At 36.9% G+C, this 20,038-nt stretch overlaps 1 protein-coding gene across 2 annotated transcripts in view; it reads left to right on the top strand.

Moving 5' to 3' along the window:
* SEMA3C (semaphorin 3C) overlaps window positions 1–20,038 on the top strand; it is a 169,478-nt gene that overhangs the window by 33,385 nt on the left and 116,055 nt on the right. Inside the window, exon 1 of one of the 2 annotated variants that reach the window (XM_053609706.1) lies at window positions 8,083–8,175. The exons of the other annotated variant lie outside the window; for it this stretch is intronic. The gene's annotated coding sequence lies outside the window, so the exon portion shown is untranslated. Of the gene's footprint in view, window positions 1–8,082; window positions 8,176–20,038 lie in introns of those variants that run through there. 2 annotated transcript variants of the gene reach the window in all.

Genomic DNA, 20,038 nt, shown 5'->3' on the forward strand with positions numbered 1-20,038 from the left:
GACTATAAAATAAGGACAACTTTATTAGAATTAAAATTCAAGACTAATAAAATTCGAAAGAAGGTTAGGTACTAATTTACATACATGTTTTTGCTACAATGATATTTCTGCTTACGAAGTAGTCAGCCACTGACTTAAACCATAGAGGTCAGGTCCACCCCTTGGATTTATCATAGTGCCCCACACTTAGTTCTGACTCCAGAGAGATTTCTTACGGCAAATAACGACTACTGAGTGAAAATGCAAGTTGAGTGATGATTCTTGCAGATTGTAGTGTAATTAATGGTGTGACTGCATTTTGTTGACATCTTGAATCTTTTCCTCATGATTTAAAGATGTGCCTTGATACTATAAAGGACTGCAGAGCAGTGAATCACTGTAAAGCTGCTTCAGAAGCAAGCCTGGGGCAAATTGCGAGCCTGTATTTGCATCCAGGGTGGGAGGAACAGCAAGAAGCCAGGGTGAGTCATAGGACAAAAACACAAAATGTCATTCCAAAGAGAGGGTGGTGACCTTATGTCTGAGTATGCAAAGACTGAATTGAGCAAGTGAGAGGCTGGTTCAGAAAGTTCATGTGACAAGGGCAAAAACAAATTTTTCTTTGAGGAGGTTATGCCATTGGACTATACAATTACATTTATTTGATAATCAAATGAGCTACCCCAGATTCAGTTTGAAACTATCCCAGATCAGGCAGCGTCCAAACACAGCCCTTCCTGAGCCTAGTTCTGTTCTTCGTGATTTGGAAGAAGGGGTCTGAGAAGGAAATGCTTCTGTTCTGGGAGATTTGGAACAGAATCTAAATTCCACCTGTGATGTGATGGGCTTAGCCAGCATCAACTTTTTAAGGCCCCTTGCCCTTAATTTTGGAAAGAGGCTGATGTTTGGTTAGAATTAATATTTGTTCATTTGTGAATTTTGTATTCCTTGGTAAATACAAAAAGAAACACATAATAGGGCTGCTTGTGGCATATTGGCAAATGCTTGAGAGGAAAACAAAGAATTATAACAGTACAACATGAAGGAAGGGATTCAAACCAATTTATTTGATGAGAGAGAGAACCCTTGTTTCTTCCCTCTGGTGTCCGTCCTGGAATCCTCATCCTTATCTCTAAGGTGTATTTACTTTTATTCTTTCTGGTTATATAAGTGAGTTTAGGTGAATTTCTCTTACTGATAAGAGCCTCTTCTTCAGGACTTTTAAAAAAAAATTCATATGTGTATATCTTTTTTTATGTGGCAACTGTCCAAATTAAGCTTTTATGTAAAAAGTTTTCCAGAATACTCTCCAAGAGTTTTATTGGATGTCTTTACTGTATTATAGAACATAGAAAAAAGAAAAAGAAAAATGAGCAAGCAAAGAAAAAGAAAGAATATATCCAATTAAAACAAGAAAAGAACTCTTGAACCCAGCCATGCATATAAGAAAAATAAATTGTTTTAAGTGAGACATGAGGTAATCTGGACTCCTCGAGGGGAGAAGCCAGTACTAATCTGGCTGGTAACACGCCTGTGGAGATGAAATGTTTCAGGATGTTAATGCTGAACAAAATCATCGAAAGTTCAAAGGATACTCACTGTGCATTTAGTGCCTTTTTGCTATGTAATTGTATTTTAGTAAATATGTAAATTATATGAGGCATAGTTGACTGTGTAAAATACCAGAAAAAAATGCATTAACGATTCCAAAATGTACAGTGATTCAAAATTCTTGCTACACTCCAGTCTCCAAGAAAATAAAAATCCCAGGAAGTGTATTGCATTTCAGGCCAAAAAAGTATTTCCCAGCAAATGAGGACTGTTCTGATCGACATGGTTAACATATTTTGTTTTATTAATTGAAATTATTTGAAATTTGGGGAAGGCATCATTTCGGTCATTTTATCTGCACACTATTAAACCAATAGCATTTTGGAAACTGAGTATAGGAAACTGTATTATCAGTTACGATGACTAAAGTCAGCTGTGATTGTAGTTCTCTGAGCGCTCATCACAGTACATTTGGCACTGCCATGGGTGAAGTTTAAAAGAACACAGCCACTTCTGTGTGCCTCAATGCTTCTGTATGTTACAACATTTCCGTTACAGGAATATTTATGTCATATTTAAACATAACAAATCACAAATATTTATTATGAGATTAAATCAACAGAATTATATGTGTAGTTTGTTTTATAATTATTCTCAGTAAATGATATTTGTATCATTTATTGGGAAATTGAATTGGGAATATAAATTCACATCTGAATAAGCCTCCTCCGCCTTTTATGATACTCAGCAAGCTTTCTCTGTTGCAAAACATTATAGGTGGCTTGACGTTTTTTCCCTCATGTTGTCTTCACTTTAATATACTGACTGATTAAAGGTTTTCAGCCTACTAATTGGTTATTTCCATAAGGAACAATATGAATCTAATTCTCTAACCTTATTTCAACTCATTGCTATTGCTGCTATGAAGCCAATTGTAAATGGATTTAATTGTTCCCATGATTACTAAGACAAACATCACATGTAGGAGAGATTTGATTTTTCCATACTAAAAAAGATAAGCTCTGGGAGAATGTACCAATTGTAGTATTCAGTTCCCTAATCAATGACACATGTAAAAGCCCTCCAGTGATGCCAAAACTTACTCCTTATTTCTTGTAAGCATTGCATGAAATTCACAGTGCACTCAGAGGAAGTATCAATTCTGTTTTCTTGGAAGCCGGTGCTGCTATGTTAGTGATAATAAATGATTTCAGCATACAGCACATTTCAAAATCCACTGTTGTTTTCCAATATATTCAAATGATATAATAATAGCTAAGAAACTACAGATAGACCTGTATTTGGGGTTCATTTAGAGGAATAATTGGGTTCACATTATTGACTTCTTTGGGTAAATGAATTGAAAAACTTGAGTGTGTGTGTGTGTGTGTGTGTGTGTGTTTTCCTTCCCTAGGCAACAGAAATAACACTCAGGCATGAAGTTTTTGGATTAAACAACATTCTATATTGGGCTGGGTGAGATGGCTCACGTCTATAATCTTAGCACCCTAGGAGGTCAACACAGTAAGATGACTTGAGCTAAGGAGTTTGAGACCAGCCTAAGCAAGTTTAAGACCTAGCTCTACTAAGAATAGAACAATTAGCTGGGGGTTGTGGTGGGCACCTGTAATCCCAGCTACTTGGAAAGCTGAGGCAGGAGGATCTCAGGAGTTTGAGGTTTTGTGAGCTATAGCGATGCCATACTGTAGCCTGGGCAACAGAGTGAGAGCCTATTCAAAACCCCCCCAAAACATGAACAAGAAAAGGAGAACATTATCTATCAGAAATACCATTGTACATCCCAGAAATCAAAATAACATCCCATAAAAATTCAAATTTTATGAGAATCATTTCTATTGAATATTTACCAAGCAAGGGACTTCCTTAAAGAATATAATGAGGTATTTCTCACTGCAGTAGGATTTACTTTTGTATGAAGTTATTGTTTATAAGTGGAGATAAGAGGGAATGTTTGAATCACTTTTACTTTTGCCAACTCCTTGGCAAGTACACTGAAGGGAATGGATCTTTAAATGATTTTTATAAATCGTGCAACATGTATTTCTAAGGTAAGCAACCATTATGATTTTTTAACATAATGAGTCATTTAACAACAGCGTCATTGGGTTCATTCATTCATACACATTAACACTTACTTAGCTTGATGTGCCAGATACTCTGATAAGGACTCAGATACATCATGGAACAAAACAAATACTCCTATCATAGTGGACTTTCTGTGCTTGTTGAAAGGAGACATATTAAAAAAATAAGCATAATAAGTAAGTTATTAGGTATCTTAGTGGTAAGTACTCTGGAAAAGAAAATGCAAGGTAAAATAATGGTCCTTAACAGGGACGTGGAAAGGGCAGGCTGCCCTTTAAAATGTTAGTCATGGTTGGTCTATTGAGGCTGTGAGGTTTGAGCAAAGACTTGAATTAGGTGAGAGACGTAACCAAGTGAATATCTGTGGGAAGATTATTCCACATAGAGGGAAGAGCCAGAGCAGAGTCCCAAGGTGTGAGGAATTCCTAGCATATTCTGGGAAGAAGGCCAGCAGAATGAGTGAGAGTTGGGGTAGTAAGAGGCTAACGTCAAACAGGAATTGGGAGGAAGGCGGTTGGGGCCAATTGCATCAAGTTGACACCTGATGCAGCCACAACAAAGAGGAGAACTGGAATTTGTAAACTTCGTAGAGAAGCTGTATAAAAGCTTTCTGGCTTAGTGTCCCCCTGAATTAGGTTTGGCTATGTGTCCAAACGGATTTTAAATACCACCTAACCTCTTGTGGTTTCCTCCTGTTATTTTTACTCCGCGTTGGTGTTTTACACTACGACTTCAGCTCAAAAACTAAAAATGTTAAAAATAAATAAAAGGAGATTCTATAATATAAGCCAAGAAAATGAGTAGCTAAATTCTATGAATAATTGAATTAACGTGAAAGAAGCTTTCACCAAGTGTGCTACGTGTTTGGAATCCCAAGCTCCTTTTTTAAGGTGTTTGATTCCTGTGCTCCAGGATCCCACACCTTTTGTCTCTGAAGGAAGCTTATTTCATCGCTTACTGTCTCTCTCCTGTACCTCCAACAAATCCTGCTCCAAAGCCCATTTTCATTAATGGGCTTATGTGCTCAGATGTCTCTGATTGTTTAAAGAAATCCCTTCCTAGGCCCAATTCCTAACCGTCAGGAAGAAGCTCTTTGGAGACATTGCTATAGTTGACATTTGTAAGCCCAGGAGAAGTCATTAGTTCTTAGGCCTCTGCAGTCAGGGTTCTTCACCATTACTAAAGGCTCAGCAGCCTCTTCACTGCCACATTGGGATACTTTTTGCCTCTTAACTAATTTCATCTCTTTGTAACATTAGGCACCGTGCATCATTCTTTTTCTTGAAAATATTGTTTTTCTTTAGCTTTAATGACAATATGTATATACCATTTTCTATGTCTATGAAAACATCCTTGTGCTTTTTTCAAAGTCCTCTTTTTCTGCCTTCTTAAATATCAGTGTCTCTAGGGTCACCATTCTGTGCAGTCTTATCCCTGCTGAGGCTTCTATCATGATCTTTATGGTATGATCCTTCTCAGATATGTTTCCAGTCCAACTCTGTCCTGAATCCAATGTTACTATATCCAGTTGTATACTGGACACCTATGTGAGCATCCACGTGCCAGAGGCACCCTTTAATTCAATTTGTCTCACTCTGAACACCACCCACTTCTTTACCCAAGCTCCTTTCTCTTCTAAACTTACACCCAAATCTCCATGCTAGGAACTTGGGCACCATTTTTGGTTCCTCTCCCATACTACTGTTTACTTTGCCTTTTATAGCTTACAACATAAAACTTCCTAAATTACCTCAGCGTCCCAATGGCAACTTTTGCAAAATTATATCCATTTTAATTCTATTGAACTTGAAACAAATATATATTTCATCATGAAAATAAAATTCATGTAAATGGAAGAAGCTCAACTCATAAAATATAATTAAATTTAAATGAAGAAGATAAATTTGAAACTTGTCATTACAAAACTCTAAAGGTGTGATTTAGGTTGAAAGAAGTAATTTCACCTTGAATGGGAATTCATGACATGGGTTCTACTGGAAGGATTATTCCTGTTTTCAGTCACGTTGCTTCCAAATATACTACATCTAATCTCACACATCATAAATTATCTCTCACATTTAATTGTTAATTGAAAAGTGTACTTAAAAAAGGAAATAGAGTTAAAATACTGTTTGAAACATTAGTGACCATTACCGCCCAAAGGCATAAGAACATTAAAATGAGATTAGATAAGGAAGGGTATATTAATTAAAATCACACCTTAGATTACACTTTGCAGGGATTAAAATAAATCTTTCAGTAGAAAGGAAACTCAGTATCAAGGAACTTCTGCTGAAGCTAGGAAACTTCAGGTTACAAAAAGCTTGACAGTTGGAGAATGAGGCAAAACATTCCAAATTTGAAGAATTCAGTAGGCATGACTGAATCTTGGAATAAATAATAAATTATGATACTGGGTAAAAATATACAGTGGCAACTATAAAAAATTGTGGTATAATTAAGAGTGATGCATGCATATTTCCTGGGTTACTGTACTTTAAAATTTGTCCCTAAAATATATATTATTATTCTGCACTCACAACCTTGATATGATCTTACTACGATCTTCTTCTGAGATAGCTCTGATTGTTTCAGACTTTACAAGGTTGCCTCAGAAGCAAACTAGAGCATGTCAGAAAAGTAATCTCCACCACTTACAGTTGACTGGTGACCGCCTAACAGGACAGATGGTGCCCCGCCTGTCTTTAGCCGCTTGTGGGACAAAGCGGGATGTCAACACCACTGAGATGTCATTATCGCAATCTCTTGGGTCCAGTTTGGCGTGACCCTCTAAGCAATTCCTCAGGCAGAGCAAAGACAGGAGAGGTTTTTGAGACCAGTAGCATTCTCATGTTATGGACAAGTGTTTTCATGCTGCTTAAGAATAAGTATTTTGCATGTGACAAATCAAATTGTAAAAAAGAAAAAAAAACCTGAAAACTTTCGTGGGACTTTCATTGTGACCTAATTTAAATATTATGAAAGGGCTTTAGATTGCTGAAACAGCGATTCAATGATAGCAATTATCAATTATATTTTGATTATTTGCTAAATAGTAATATTCTTATGTTTTAGAACATAAATGATACATCCTCACTAAAACTTGTTCAATATTTAAAAGAATACTATAAATTAGATACTGTTACTAGTTCCAAATTACAGATGGGGATGAATGAGGTACAGAGGGGTTACTTAGGACACAAAACAAGTGGTAGGTCCACGGCTTAGACCACGCATGCCATTTGGTTCCAGAGTCCCTGCTTTTAATTTTTCACTTCTTCCTGAGCCACCTTATATGTGTATATGTCTTTAAAATGCTGCTCCTACCTAGATAGCATGGTAACACCAGTAAAGGTTATGGAGCTGGATACTCAAACCAGACAACATAAGAAAGTGTAAAAGTCTGAAGTTACTAAAAAATAGAGTATTAGGAAAGAATTAATACAGTAGTTTCGTTTCTTACATATCTTTGCAAAGTTTTCAACCCACTCTCCTCTTTGACTTTTTTAGTGGATGGTTTTTGAAACCTTTCCGCATTTGTTACACCTATAATTATATATGTGGTAATGAATGAGGTCACATCAATTTAAATGGAACACTGACAGAAAACACAATTTAGCTCATTAGGAAAGCATGACAAATTTGCAGCCAGAGACTCATGTTGACTTTTATAGAGGAACATAAATTAAAGGTGGCCAAATCTTGTTCAGAGGGCCTGTATGAAAGACTGAACTCATTCAGACAAAGATATACAAGTTCTTTCGAGGCAAGTACTTAATATAAAGCCAAAAGTTATAATATCTGTGGGGTGATTTGAAAGGCTCCAGGGGCGTTCCTTCTCCCTCCCACCCAGTGGGCACAAGTACCTGAATTCCGCCATTAGGGAAACTTTCTTTAAATTGCCTGTTTCTGCTGTGCTCTTTTAAAATACAAATTTCATAGCAGAACGTTAAGGATTTGGGCTCTGGTGCCAAACTCTTGTGCTTAATTTTGGCTCCATGTTACGTTAGTTGTAAGATTTTGAGCAATTAATTGAATGTCTGAAGGGGTTAGTGTGAGCATTTGTGAAGTAGAGATTCCCACAGAATTGTTGTGAGAATTAAACACAGGTAAAAAGACTTAAAACAGTCCCTGACACGGATGGGCCTGCCAATATTAGTGATGTCGTGATGGTGGTAGCGTAAGAGGCTGGGTGTCAAGATGGACTAGCTTGCAGCTGGATAGATGGCCATGAGATCCTGACTAAGTCACGCAGTATGTCAAAGCTTTGATTTCTTTATCTGAAAATAAGAAAAAAAAAACAGTCTGGCTTGGGTTCAATTGAAAGGGAGAAAATTTATTTAACAAGTTGATGTGCTGAGTGAAAGGAGTAAATAATGGCTTAAGGAAAAGTTAATGTGATCCTGGCTCTCGGGCAGTTTGTAGTTGGAAGGGGAAGGAGCCCAGCCAGCACACACTTGCAGAGTCCTCTTCTGGAGGCCTTGACAAGGTGCCGCTGCATCACGGAGCAGAAAATAATGATCGTGAGGATCTAGAGTGGTAAGCGTCAGACAAGGCACTGAGAGAGAGAAACCTTTCAGATGGACTTCGGGTACATTAGAAAGGGATTGTGGTGCTACTCAGGTAGGGAGAGGTCGATCGAGGTAGAGGAGAAGAGGCTTCCTTAAGCCTGTTGCACAGTGACCTGAGTGCTCAGTGCCTGGTGCACAGTAAGGAGCGATGGAGACGTAAGGTGGGAGAAAAAGCACAGGCCGCTCGGAGCACGTTTGATTCTCCAGCATAGAGGCTGGGATTTCGCCCTGAGAGAGAGACTTAAAAGCATTTGGAGGATGAGGGGTTCTGATCTTGTGTTTTATGAGAAAATGAACTCTGATAACAAGGCAAAGGAAGAATTGGCGAGGAGAAAAAGTAACACCCGGAAAGCAGTTGGGAATAGCAAGGAGCTGGAGTTGGAGTTAGTTAACAGGGCGATTCCAGGGTTAAGACCCTGGGACACCAAGCCCTTTTCCATTTGGAAAATGAGGGAATAAGGGTCCAGGATGATACCTAGGTGTGAATCCCGGAAGCTGTTAAATGGCAGTGCTCTCAGGACAAGGAGGCACTCTTTAGGAAGCAAAGTAATGCATCCAACAATTTTAGAATTTAAGTACTGACAGGATATTAAACAAAAGCATATTTGGGTGCCCACGGCTCTTCTGATGCACTCTCCCCTGTCACAGTACTTGTGGTTGAGATCATCAACAGAAATGAATCCTCTTCCTTTTAACACTGAAGGGCCCTGGTGTGGGGGTCTGGTACGGAAAAGCAAAGAAGAATGTGGGGAATGGAAATGAGGCTGTACGTAAAATCACCACTTCCTACGAAGTTCTACTTTTGTGGGAGTTGTTATAGATTATAAATATTAAAAGGAAGACAAAATTTGTGTTTTCAGTATTGAAGCACTGATCTATGGAAAAGTAGGTTTATATGTCATACAATCCTAGCTTGGTCTATAATGAGATGTTGATTTTCTTTGCTGCTAGCAAACGCACTTTCATTAGAATTTGCCTAGCTAATTATAGTTAATTATGAACATTAAATTCATATGTGTGATTACTTATAGCATTGCTAAATCTGTGTGTGTGGAAGAGGCGGAGAGAGATATTCTGGTTCAGCCATTCAAGTGTCTAAATATTGTACTGAGTTGGAAGACCATGATTTTATATAAAAATACACTTTAGAAAAAAATTGTAGTTAAAATTGTAGTTATTGATGGTTTATGTCATTAAAATATGCAAGGTATATTATACTGTTAAAATGTAAATGTAACATTAGAGGTTTTAGGAATAGTAAATAATCTTTCCTAATGTATCTAATTTTAAATATGCATTCCATTATTATAATACAGCTTTTGCTTTGACAAGAAATGCTTGTTATGTATTTAATGTGGGCAATTCCTAATTTAGAGATAAATTGCTTTTCAAAATGTTGTTGGTTGTTTTCCCTAGTTCCATTCGTGACATCTGGTGTATATATTCACAGTAGCAGGCTATATAACCCCACAGTCATCAGCTGTGGATTCTTGGAGTTTACTACTTCTAGAATTTCTCCCGACCGCAGTCATCTCCCCACCCTTTTCCCTAAACAACAAATTTTACTAGCCAGGCACAGAGGCTAATGCCCATAATCTTAGAGATCAGAAGGCTGAAGTGAGAGGAACATTTGAGGACAGGAGTTTGAGACCAGCATGGGCAGCGTTGTGAGATCTTATCTCTATGAAACATTAAAAAAAAATGAACCAGGCATAGTGGTGTACACCTGTAGTCCTGGCTACTCAGAGGCTGAGGTGGGAGATTATTTGATCCCAGGAGTTGAGATTGCAGTGAACTATGATCTCACCATGGCATTCCAGCCTGAGTGACAGAGTGAGACCCCATCTCTTTAAAAAATTTTTTTTGAACATAAATTTTATGAAGTCTTTGCTTCCAGAGAAAGAAAAGTATATACAGTCATTAGCTGGTTACAAACATAACTAATGGATATATTAATAAAATTCTATTTTAAAATGTAAAGGAGGGAACTGGGAGCCAAGGACTATTTTCTGTTCTTGGGGCTGCTTCAAATCTGCCATTTCTTTTCTCTTCACTGGGAGAGAGAATTATACCATCCTTTATTTGAGAAATCCCAAATTGCTACTTACAAGACAGATAGACCCACAGACATGTAGTTTGACCTACATAGTGTTAAGGACAATAACTTTGTTGTCAACATTTCTAAATTACGATACTTACTGGTCAAAGGTAAATGATCATTTCTCTTAAAAATGACATGCATCTTGGGCAGCGCCTGTGGCTCAAAGGAGTAGGGTGCCAGCCCCATATTCCAGAGATGGCAGGTTCAAACCCAGCCCCAGCCAAAAACTGCAAAAACAATGACACACCTCTTGTGGGTAGGACACAATTATAAAAGGGTCTTTACCTAACAAATGTAATAAGTGTAACCTAATTTTTTATGCCCTCAATGAATCCTAAACAATCTTTAAAAATTGCAAAATCTGAGAATTTCTAGACTATCATCTTCTTGATATTGAGACCAAGACCAAGTTAATATTTGCTTTTCAGAATACCCAAACAGTTTTAACTCAAACTAAGCACTTTCTTTCTAGTTTCCTTGTCATCTTTCTGGAGCTCAGAAAATTATAATTATGAATAACCATTATCATGGAATTCTTTTTTTTAATTAAATCATAGCTGTGTATATTAATGCAATCATGGGGGTATCATGTGCTGGTTTTATATACAATTTGAAATACTTTCATCATACTGGTTAACACAGCCTTTCTGGTTTTTTCTTAGTTATTGTGTTAAAACATTTATATTCTACACTTAGTAAGTTTTACATGTAGCCTTGTAAGATACACCATAGGTGTGGCCTCACCAGTTACCCTCCCTCCACCAAACCTCCCCCCTCCCCTCCTTTCCTTTTCCCCTTTCTCCATATTCTTAGGCTATAATTAGGTTATAGCTTTCATATGAAACCTATAAATTAGTTCCATAGTAGGGCTGAGTACATTAGATACTTTTTTCTTCCATTCTTGAGATACTTTGCTAAGAAGAATATGTTCCAGCTCCATCGATGTAAACATGAAAGAGATAAAGTCTCCATCTTTCTTTAAGGCTGCATAATATTCCACGGTATATATACACCACAATTTATTGATCCATTTGTGGGTCAGTGGGCACTTGGGCTTCTTCTATGATTTAGCAATTATGAATTGGGCTGCAATAAACATTCAGGTACAAATATTTTTGTTATAATGTGATTTTTGGTCTTCTGGGTATATACCTAGTAGAGGAATTGTAGGATCGAATGGCAGGTTTATTTTTAGATCTTTAAGTGTTCTCCAAACCTCTTTCCAAAAGGAATGTATTAGTTTGCATTCCCACCAGCAGTGTAGAAGTGTTCCCTTTTCTCCACATCCACACCAACATCTCTGGTTTTGGGATTTTGTGATATGGGCTAATCTTACTGGAGTTAGATGATATCTCAAAGTAGTTTTGATTTGCATTTCTCTGATGATTAAATATGATGAGCATTTTTTCATATGTCTGTAGGCCGTGTGCCTGTCTTCTTCAGAGAAGTTTCTCTTCAAGTCCCTTGCCCAGCCTGAGATGGGATCACTTGTTCTTTTCTTGCTAATACGTTTGAGTTCTCTGTGGATTCTGGTTATTAAACCTTTGTTGGAGACATACCCTGCAAATATATTCTCCCATTCTGAGGGCTGTCTGCTTGCTTTACTTACTGTGTTCTTGGCTGTGCAGAAGCTTTTTAGTTTGATCAGGTCTCAGTACTCAGTAGTGTATTTTTGAAACTGCTTCAGTTGTCCAGAGGGTCCTCCTCTTCATAAAATAGTCTCCCAGCCCGATGCCTTCAAGAGTTTTCTCTACACTTTCTTCTAGTATTTTTATAGTTTTGTGTCTTAAGGTTAAATCTTTAATCCAGTGAGAGTCTATCTTAGTTAATGGTGAAAGGTGTGGGTCCAGTTTCAGTCTTCTACAGGTTGCCAGCCAGTTCACCCAGCACCATTTGTTAAATAGGGAATCTTTTCTCCACTGAATGTTTTTAATTGGCTTGTCAAAGATCAAATAATGGTAAGTAGCTGGGTTCATCTCTTGGTTCTCTATTCTGTTCCAGACATTTACTTCTCTGTTTTTGTGCCAGTACCATGCTGTTTTGATCACTATCAATTTATAGTATAGTCTGAGGTCTGGTAGCATGATTCCTCCTGCTTTGTTTTTATTTCTGAGTAATGTCTTGGATATTCAAAGTTTTTCTGATTCCATGTAAAATGAAGTATTATTTTTTTTAAGATCTTTAAAGTATGACATTTGTATCATGGAATTCTTTGATAGATCATGCTTTAACCAAGTGACATTGACTACTTACTAAGGAAAGAAAAGTGTGAAAAATCAGTAGAAGTAAAAATGATTATGTCAAAAGACTTGATTCTAGTTGTTCTGCTAAATATATTTTTCATTGTACAAATATATTACTTTTAATTTTAATTTTGACTATAGTATCATAGAAAAGACTAGGGCTCTTCGGAAAACACTTTTTCCTTTAGTCTCAGGACTGAGTGGTGATGTCCTAGTTATATAATCTTGACAAATTACTTAACTTCCCTGGAAATTTGTTTTATTATATGTAATTTATAGCATAGTAACTCTATAGCATAGAGTTTTTTGCAAATTAATGGACAAAACATAATCTGAATGCATTTTGGGATTGTAAGCTAGCTCTAATAAAGTAAACTATTTTATTTCAACTGTTACAGTAATGTTATCAAAAAGATGCTTATTCAGTACTTACTATGTGCAAAACATTGAATTTGGCACTACAGGGGAAAAGCAACTAGTTTGCTCCTTTTAATATTTGTGGAGCTAGTAACTATAATGTAAGAAATTATCTCCTCAAAGATCACATGTAATAAAGAAGTACTATGACAACAGTGGTATTTGATATGCATTCTTAAAAATGAAAAGATGCATTTTGAGAAAGAATATTCCAAATAAAAGGGACACACAGACAGAAAAAGCAGAGACATGGAGATAGAATGTTTGGAGCATGTTTGGGGCAGGGTAAGTGGTTCAGTAGGACAAAGCAGAAGAAACATTTAGCACCATCATAGATGATATGCCTACAGAGGTTAGCTAAAGTATTTTTGAGTCCAATTATAGACTTTCTGTAGAGATTCTATATAATAGAATCTCTGTAAGTTGACCACCCAAGGGACTGTAACAATCTGGCCAACATTTGGAGGTGGTTGACATAAGGAACTAGGCCCACTGTAGTGACGTGTAGATGTGATGCATGGGTGGTCAATGAAAACTAGGTCAGCTTGAGGAGGTAATCTACTGTGGAGGTTCACCTGCATTTAATATATGTATCAATAAGGTGTTCAAAACTGTTTTTGTGTTTCTGACAAAGAATCATTGAGTTTTGAAGGAAAAGGAGATTTAAATGTCATTTAATTTCACACATTTATTTGTCAGGGAGCTCATGTGATCCTTTTAAGACCACAAAGCTAATTAATAACAGGGGGAATTAAAGAAACTATATATTAAGAAGATTAATATTGCACCAGAGTGTATGGAAATGCCAAAGATGATTAAGGTAGGTTAATAAAAATATTTAAGAGATAATTACAACAGTGAGGTGACGGAAAGGACTATTTTATATGTGGTAAAAGATAGTGAGAAATCCAACAACAGATGGATTGTGAGGAAAGTTGGAGAAACAATTAGAGGAAATGAAAGATGTTGACCCAAGGTGTCTAGGAGAATCACGGTACTTTTAACAGAAGACAGACAAGGCATGCTCTGGTTTCTCTACAGATTGTGTGAATCTTTCACCTTTTACTAAAGAAGACAGACAAGGCAAAGGGATGGTTTGAAGGTAAAATAAGAAGTTCTGGTTAACATATACTGAGCTTTAGTCATACATATCAAAATCAAGAAGTGGTAGTTAGTAGGCATTTGGGGAACATGAGAATTTCATAGGTCCGGAGAGAAATAGAACCTAGACCAATATATGTAGGAAGCATCCGTATGTATGTTAATCTATGGAAATAAAATGGATGTTTTCTTATTTCAGCATTTTGGAAGCTCTTTAAGGTAACGGTGATGGCATTTTTATTCATTTTTAATTATTATTTTCCACCTACTTCCTAGTCTATTTTTATTTTAGTTTTTAGTCCATTTTAAAATATACTTTTCCTATCATTGGGTAGTTGAAAATGAAAACAGTAAGAACTTAATAACCCTTGAATTATTAAGTTAAACATTGAATAAAATCTTCATGAGGAAAGAGACACACTGTTTAATTGAATATTCTCAGAGCCTAGTACAGTGGCTGACAAATATTACACACTCAGGAATAATCTTTGAAATAGTGAGTGTTGCTTTTTTAATAGTAGTTATATTTTATGACCTTTTAGGTCAGCTTTCTAAATGCTATAACTATGTAAATCTATAGCTATATAATTTGTGTGGACAGAGTTGGGTTTTGTTTTAAATCTGGTTTCTTTTACATTTGACTTGATAGAGTGCCTTAAATACTTCTTTTCAGATGTGATAGGCATAAAATGAAGGAACTTCTAAAATTTGGATATTATATTCAATATTCAAAGCAAGGCCAACGATAATGAAAAAAAATCATTGCAAGTAAGCAAATTCTACTGAGCGACAAGTTCCTCTGGAAATTTACATTATTACATATGACTGAATTATGTCCTAATGTCTATGTGATGGGTTTTAAGAAGCAACTGATGTGGAAGATGTTGCCCTTTGAAAATATTTTATAAATATACATTATTATATAAAACTAGACATTCTAGTTTAAGAATAATGGATGCATTAATAGATTTAAAGATCAAAGTTTTGCTGACCATAGGAGAAAAGAACATCTTTTTCATTATTTTATATTCAGAAATCTGTCTCGTAGTGCTGTTGTCGGGAAACAAAATGGCAAAGGAATGTTCCTATTGGCATGTTCTCATTTTCTCATGTTTGGTCAACCGGATAAAGGCCTCCGTTAATTAAGTGAAAAATCTATAGTATTTCTTGCAGCATGCCTTTGATTTAAAGTCATATATAAAACTAGGTCAACATTACTGACACTCCATAAACAAACATCAGTTAAAGAAGAAATGTAGAATGTATGCTTCGGAGGTGCCTAGATAATAAAAGCACTCACCAAGCAGTAGGTCTCCCCAAACAATTTTTCAAACCCCCCAACACCTGTCTTCATGGTATCCTCTGAAAAGAACCAAGTAAGCAAGCAAAGGTTTGTGTGGGTGGCCTGGTCTTCACTCTCCAGTCCCTTTGATTGATGCACTTGCCGCTTCTGTCCCTGCCACTCCTGGGGGAGTAATGGCTGAGGAACCTTGACCTCTGCCATCTGGCATCTCCAGCCTCCATTCTGCAGTTCTGCCAGTTAAACTCAGTTCTTCTCTTTGATTAAGATGACCACCATCAGATGGAAACTGAATCATGTCTCTGTGACACACAGCTTGTTGGGCAGAGCTCAGGTTATAGCTTTGACCACATATTATGTTGTAGTGGTGTTTCAAGAGGCATGATATGATCTATTTTATGTCCAGAGCTTTCTGTTAATAGAAATATGATGGTGTTCTGCTCTGAAAGTAGCTATGACAGAGCTGGTGATATATCTTGGAGAAACAATAATAGTGTTCATTTAGTCTCAAAACTTAATGAAGAAATTCAAAAGAGGTTGAGGATTGGGGAAGATTCTTAATCTTTTTTTAAAAATTATTTTTATGATTATATAAAAAATTTATACCACTAGATCTTAGCCATAGTTTATTCAGTCAAAACTAAACCATAGTTCATTTCTCCTGGGGAATCACATTATTTAAATGATAAGTGGGGGAAAAGCAGAATGCATTTGCTAACCAAAAAAGGTTATGTCAGTAGAATACAATGTTTAATAAAAACTAAGGGAGTTTTGTATAAATAGGCCTTTATATTTCATACATATTATTTAAAATGTTGTTTCCCAAGTTTAACTGAGTTTGTGGCCCAATAAATGAAACATTCTTGAAATCTGAATATTTGAAAAATAATGTGTCTGGCAGAATTACAAAGGGACTCCTAAACCACAACATGTGTGAAAGGTGTCGGAGATTGCTACATTTCAATTCAGTTCAGAAGCATATTCTGTGCCAGCCACGGGGCTGAAGGCTGAGCTCTCATCACCAAATAAGGCCTTGTGCCTTGTCTCAGAGAGAAGCTACCATCCGGTGGACCAAGAGACATCGAAACAGAGGCTGTCAACATGCTTGGCAACACCAGGGTGCTGGGTTCCAAAACGTGTGCCCCCAAACAGTTGTTAATATGGAAGACACTCACCAGAAATCAGAACAGTATTTGACTTAAATATCCTTTCTTTAAATTTCAAATTAATAGGAGGATACAAATGTTTAGGTTACATTGTTTTCAATTCTAAGGTAAAATTCGAGTTGCAGCTGAGCCCTTTTTGTTTCCTTGTTGTCAAATATGCAATTCAGTCTGTGCAGCCGCGTCACCAAGTGTGTGAGCAGTGCCTGCTGCTCTGACTTATAAAGAGGCTGTTGCCAGCATTTGTGAGCTTCCTGCACCTACCTGAGGCTTCAGGTAAACCTTTAGGATGAACTTGTAAATGATAGAGCAGAGCAGGATCTTCTCTTGGGTACTTTTCTAAAGTAGTTGCATTGGGGGTGTGGGGGTACTTTTGGAATCTTGTTGGGTACTTTGCTAAAGCTACCAAAAACTCTAATATATAAAAAAAATTTGTGGGTGGTGCCTGTGGCTCAGCGGGTAGGGCGCCAGTCCCATATGCCAGAGGTGGCGGGTTCAAACCCAGCCCCGGCCAAAAAAAAAAAAAAAAATTTGTAAGATACTTGTAAGCAACAAAGGAATTGATTTCAAATTCAAAAACACTAAGGAAATTAAGTTGTCTGAATATGTGTGTCTACATATACATCTGGAAGACTGATTTCAAATATACCTTCTTGAGCTCACCCAGAGAAATTGTGATCGGTCTGGATTCCTATTCTTTTTCTTTTCATTTTTTTTTTGAGACAGAGTCTCACTTTGTTGCCCTCAGTAGCTGTGGCATCACAGCTCACAGCAACCTCCAGTTCTTGGGCTTAGCTGATTCTCTTGCCTCAGCCTCCCGAGCACCTGGGACCACAAATGCCCGCCACAACTCCTGGCTATTTTGTTGTGGCAGTTAGGCCGGGGCGGGGTTTGAACCTGCCACCCTCAGTATATGGGGCCTGCACCCTACTCACTGAACCCCAGGCACCGCCCTGGATTCCTATTCTTGTTAGACTCCCCAGAGAGACGTCCTCATTATACAACTACTTTCAAGAGTACATGCATTCTCAGGTAGCAAATGGCTACTATTTATTTTCAATATGTCAATGTTATGAGTATAGTTGAGTATCTTCAACACATAAAATGTCAAGGTGAAATTTAAGCAATGTATGAGATAACAAAGGAAAAATTACCATAATATGGTCTCATATCTGAACATTATGGTCATTTGGGGAGAGAAAAAATAATCTATTTGATTGAGTTTCTATTATGTGAACACAGAATACCCTTGCTCATGTTTAAAAACATCACGTATAATAGCAAGCATCATTAAAAATGACATGCAACTAATAGAGTATGTGTTTTTCAGGAAAATTTTGAGATAGTAAGAATTCTTGGTTTGTTTAGTTAGCAAAGAATTTTTAGTTCACTTACAAATTCTTCATGCCAGTTTTAACTTGTAATTACTTTGATCAAAATATTTCCCTCGTTGGTGCCTGTGGCTCAAAGGAGTAGGGCACTAGCCCCATGTACCGAAGGTGGTGGGTTCAAACCCAGCCCCGGCCAAAGACTCAAAATATATATATATATATTTCCCTCGATATTATTTTTTAACTGGCCACAAATCTAGAGAAGTGGAGTAGCTGGAAAATAAACTTTTTGAAAGATTTAATGCTCATAAATATGTGATATTATATTTTATGATATGTTCTTGGGTGGAAACTCTTCATATCAGCTCATGGCTACTAATTAAAAAAAAAAAAGTCTTAGCAAGCAATTACCCCAAATTAATATACCTGAAGGAAGTATTTTATCTAATGATAAGCAATTCTGATATGTCCGCCTAGCCGAATTTTTAATGGGTCATGTAATTTAGACATTGGGTTTTGTTTATTTTTCTTTTGTAATTTCTTTCTTTTTTCTTTTGTTTATCTGCTACGTATTTGTGAAATATTATTTGGAGGGTTTAAGAAAATATGGCATTGGAGCATGTCCTGAAAATGTAAATTCTGTTAACTAGAGGATCCCATGTCACTGAAGCCAAAACCTGCAGCATTTGAAGCATTTACTCTTCTCAAAGTGCTGTTCACATCAGAATTTGACTCTAGTTTAAGGAGCACACACACTTGTATGACAGGCAAAATTAAATTCAAATGCATTAAATTCAAGAATTAGTGTAAGGTGTAGGTAGAGGTGAAGAGAGTGGTCCCCATTATTCAGTGGCATGTGATTGTTAGAATGAAATAAGAGGGGGGACAAGGGGCGGAAGGGGAGGATGAGAATAATGTTATTCTTGCTTCAAGCTCAATCCTGAGGGCTGCAATATTCATTCCAAAATATGGGGAGGCAAATGGATTGGCCATTTGGAATGATACCACCTTAAATTTCAGCCTTAGTTGGTGGCATGAAGAAGGCCATTGGAGATGGGGAACAGAGACTCTCTCCTCCTGCAGGCCCGATGACAGAGGCCCAGTTATATCAGGTCCAGTTTCTTTTCAGGGTAGGTCCTTCAGCAGCAGATACACAGTGGATGAGTTGTATCTAGGAATGGAAGTGTCAGTAAAAGAATAAAATAACATTTTTTCAGAAAAGAATTTATATTCACAATGCCTCTTTGTTTATTAATCTTTTAAATGCTAAGCCTAAGGTACAAAGATTACTTTTCAGCATAAATCCCTCTTCTGACCTATTTTTCCCAAGAAATGTAAGATTGTGTGACCTCTGAAAAGCTTTGGCTGGGCTGTCAACCACCACACTGACTATGGTACAGCATGGCAATGCCAACCTCTCTCTGCTTTGTTAATCCTTATTCCTCCCAAGTTATATTTTGTTAATCCATGATTAATTCATATTCACATCCCTTTTTTGTTTGAATATGGGTGTATTATTATGTATCAGAAGAAGACATGCTTTGCTTGCTATATGTAGGAGAGAATGGACAGAAACCAGCACCTGTTCTAAAATGTGGCCTCAAGAGTATTATTTTTAAAATTCAGATGATCCATCAAATCCATTGTTATCCTCACACTTTTATGAAATTGGAAAGACAGTGCATTTTTACCTGCACATTCACGGTGAGCTTTTTAAGACATAAAAATATTTGTGGAAAACTTTAATAAAATTAGTAATGACATTTGATGAAAAGTCCCTTTGATCTTTTATGAGACTATTAAAAATTGTTATCTGAATGTATCTAATGCAGCTGTCTCCCTACATGGGACCTCTTTTTTAAGAAGTAAGAAATACATTCACCAGAGCTTACCCTTTCCATAAATACATGATATTGGGACTGCTAAATACATGCCAAGTCTAGTTAAAACATGCGTGATTGAGGAAGGTTTATTTCTTTAAAGAGCTTCATACTGAAGCGAAACTTAAATACAAGCAAAAAAGTCATCTTCCCAGCTCTAGCTAGTGTTACAGCTGAATATTTCAGAAGAGGTAAATTGCTAAAATTACAATCTCCTTTCATCACTCCCACTTGCCTTGTGTTGCATCACCTTGACACCACGAGAGCCATCCAGCCTCGTGGGGAAGAGCCAGGA

This window comes from Nycticebus coucang, chromosome 11 (assembly GCF_027406575.1).
Source record: "Nycticebus coucang isolate mNycCou1 chromosome 11, mNycCou1.pri, whole genome shotgun sequence".
Classification (NCBI taxonomy): domain Eukaryota; kingdom Metazoa; phylum Chordata; class Mammalia; order Primates; family Lorisidae; genus Nycticebus; species Nycticebus coucang.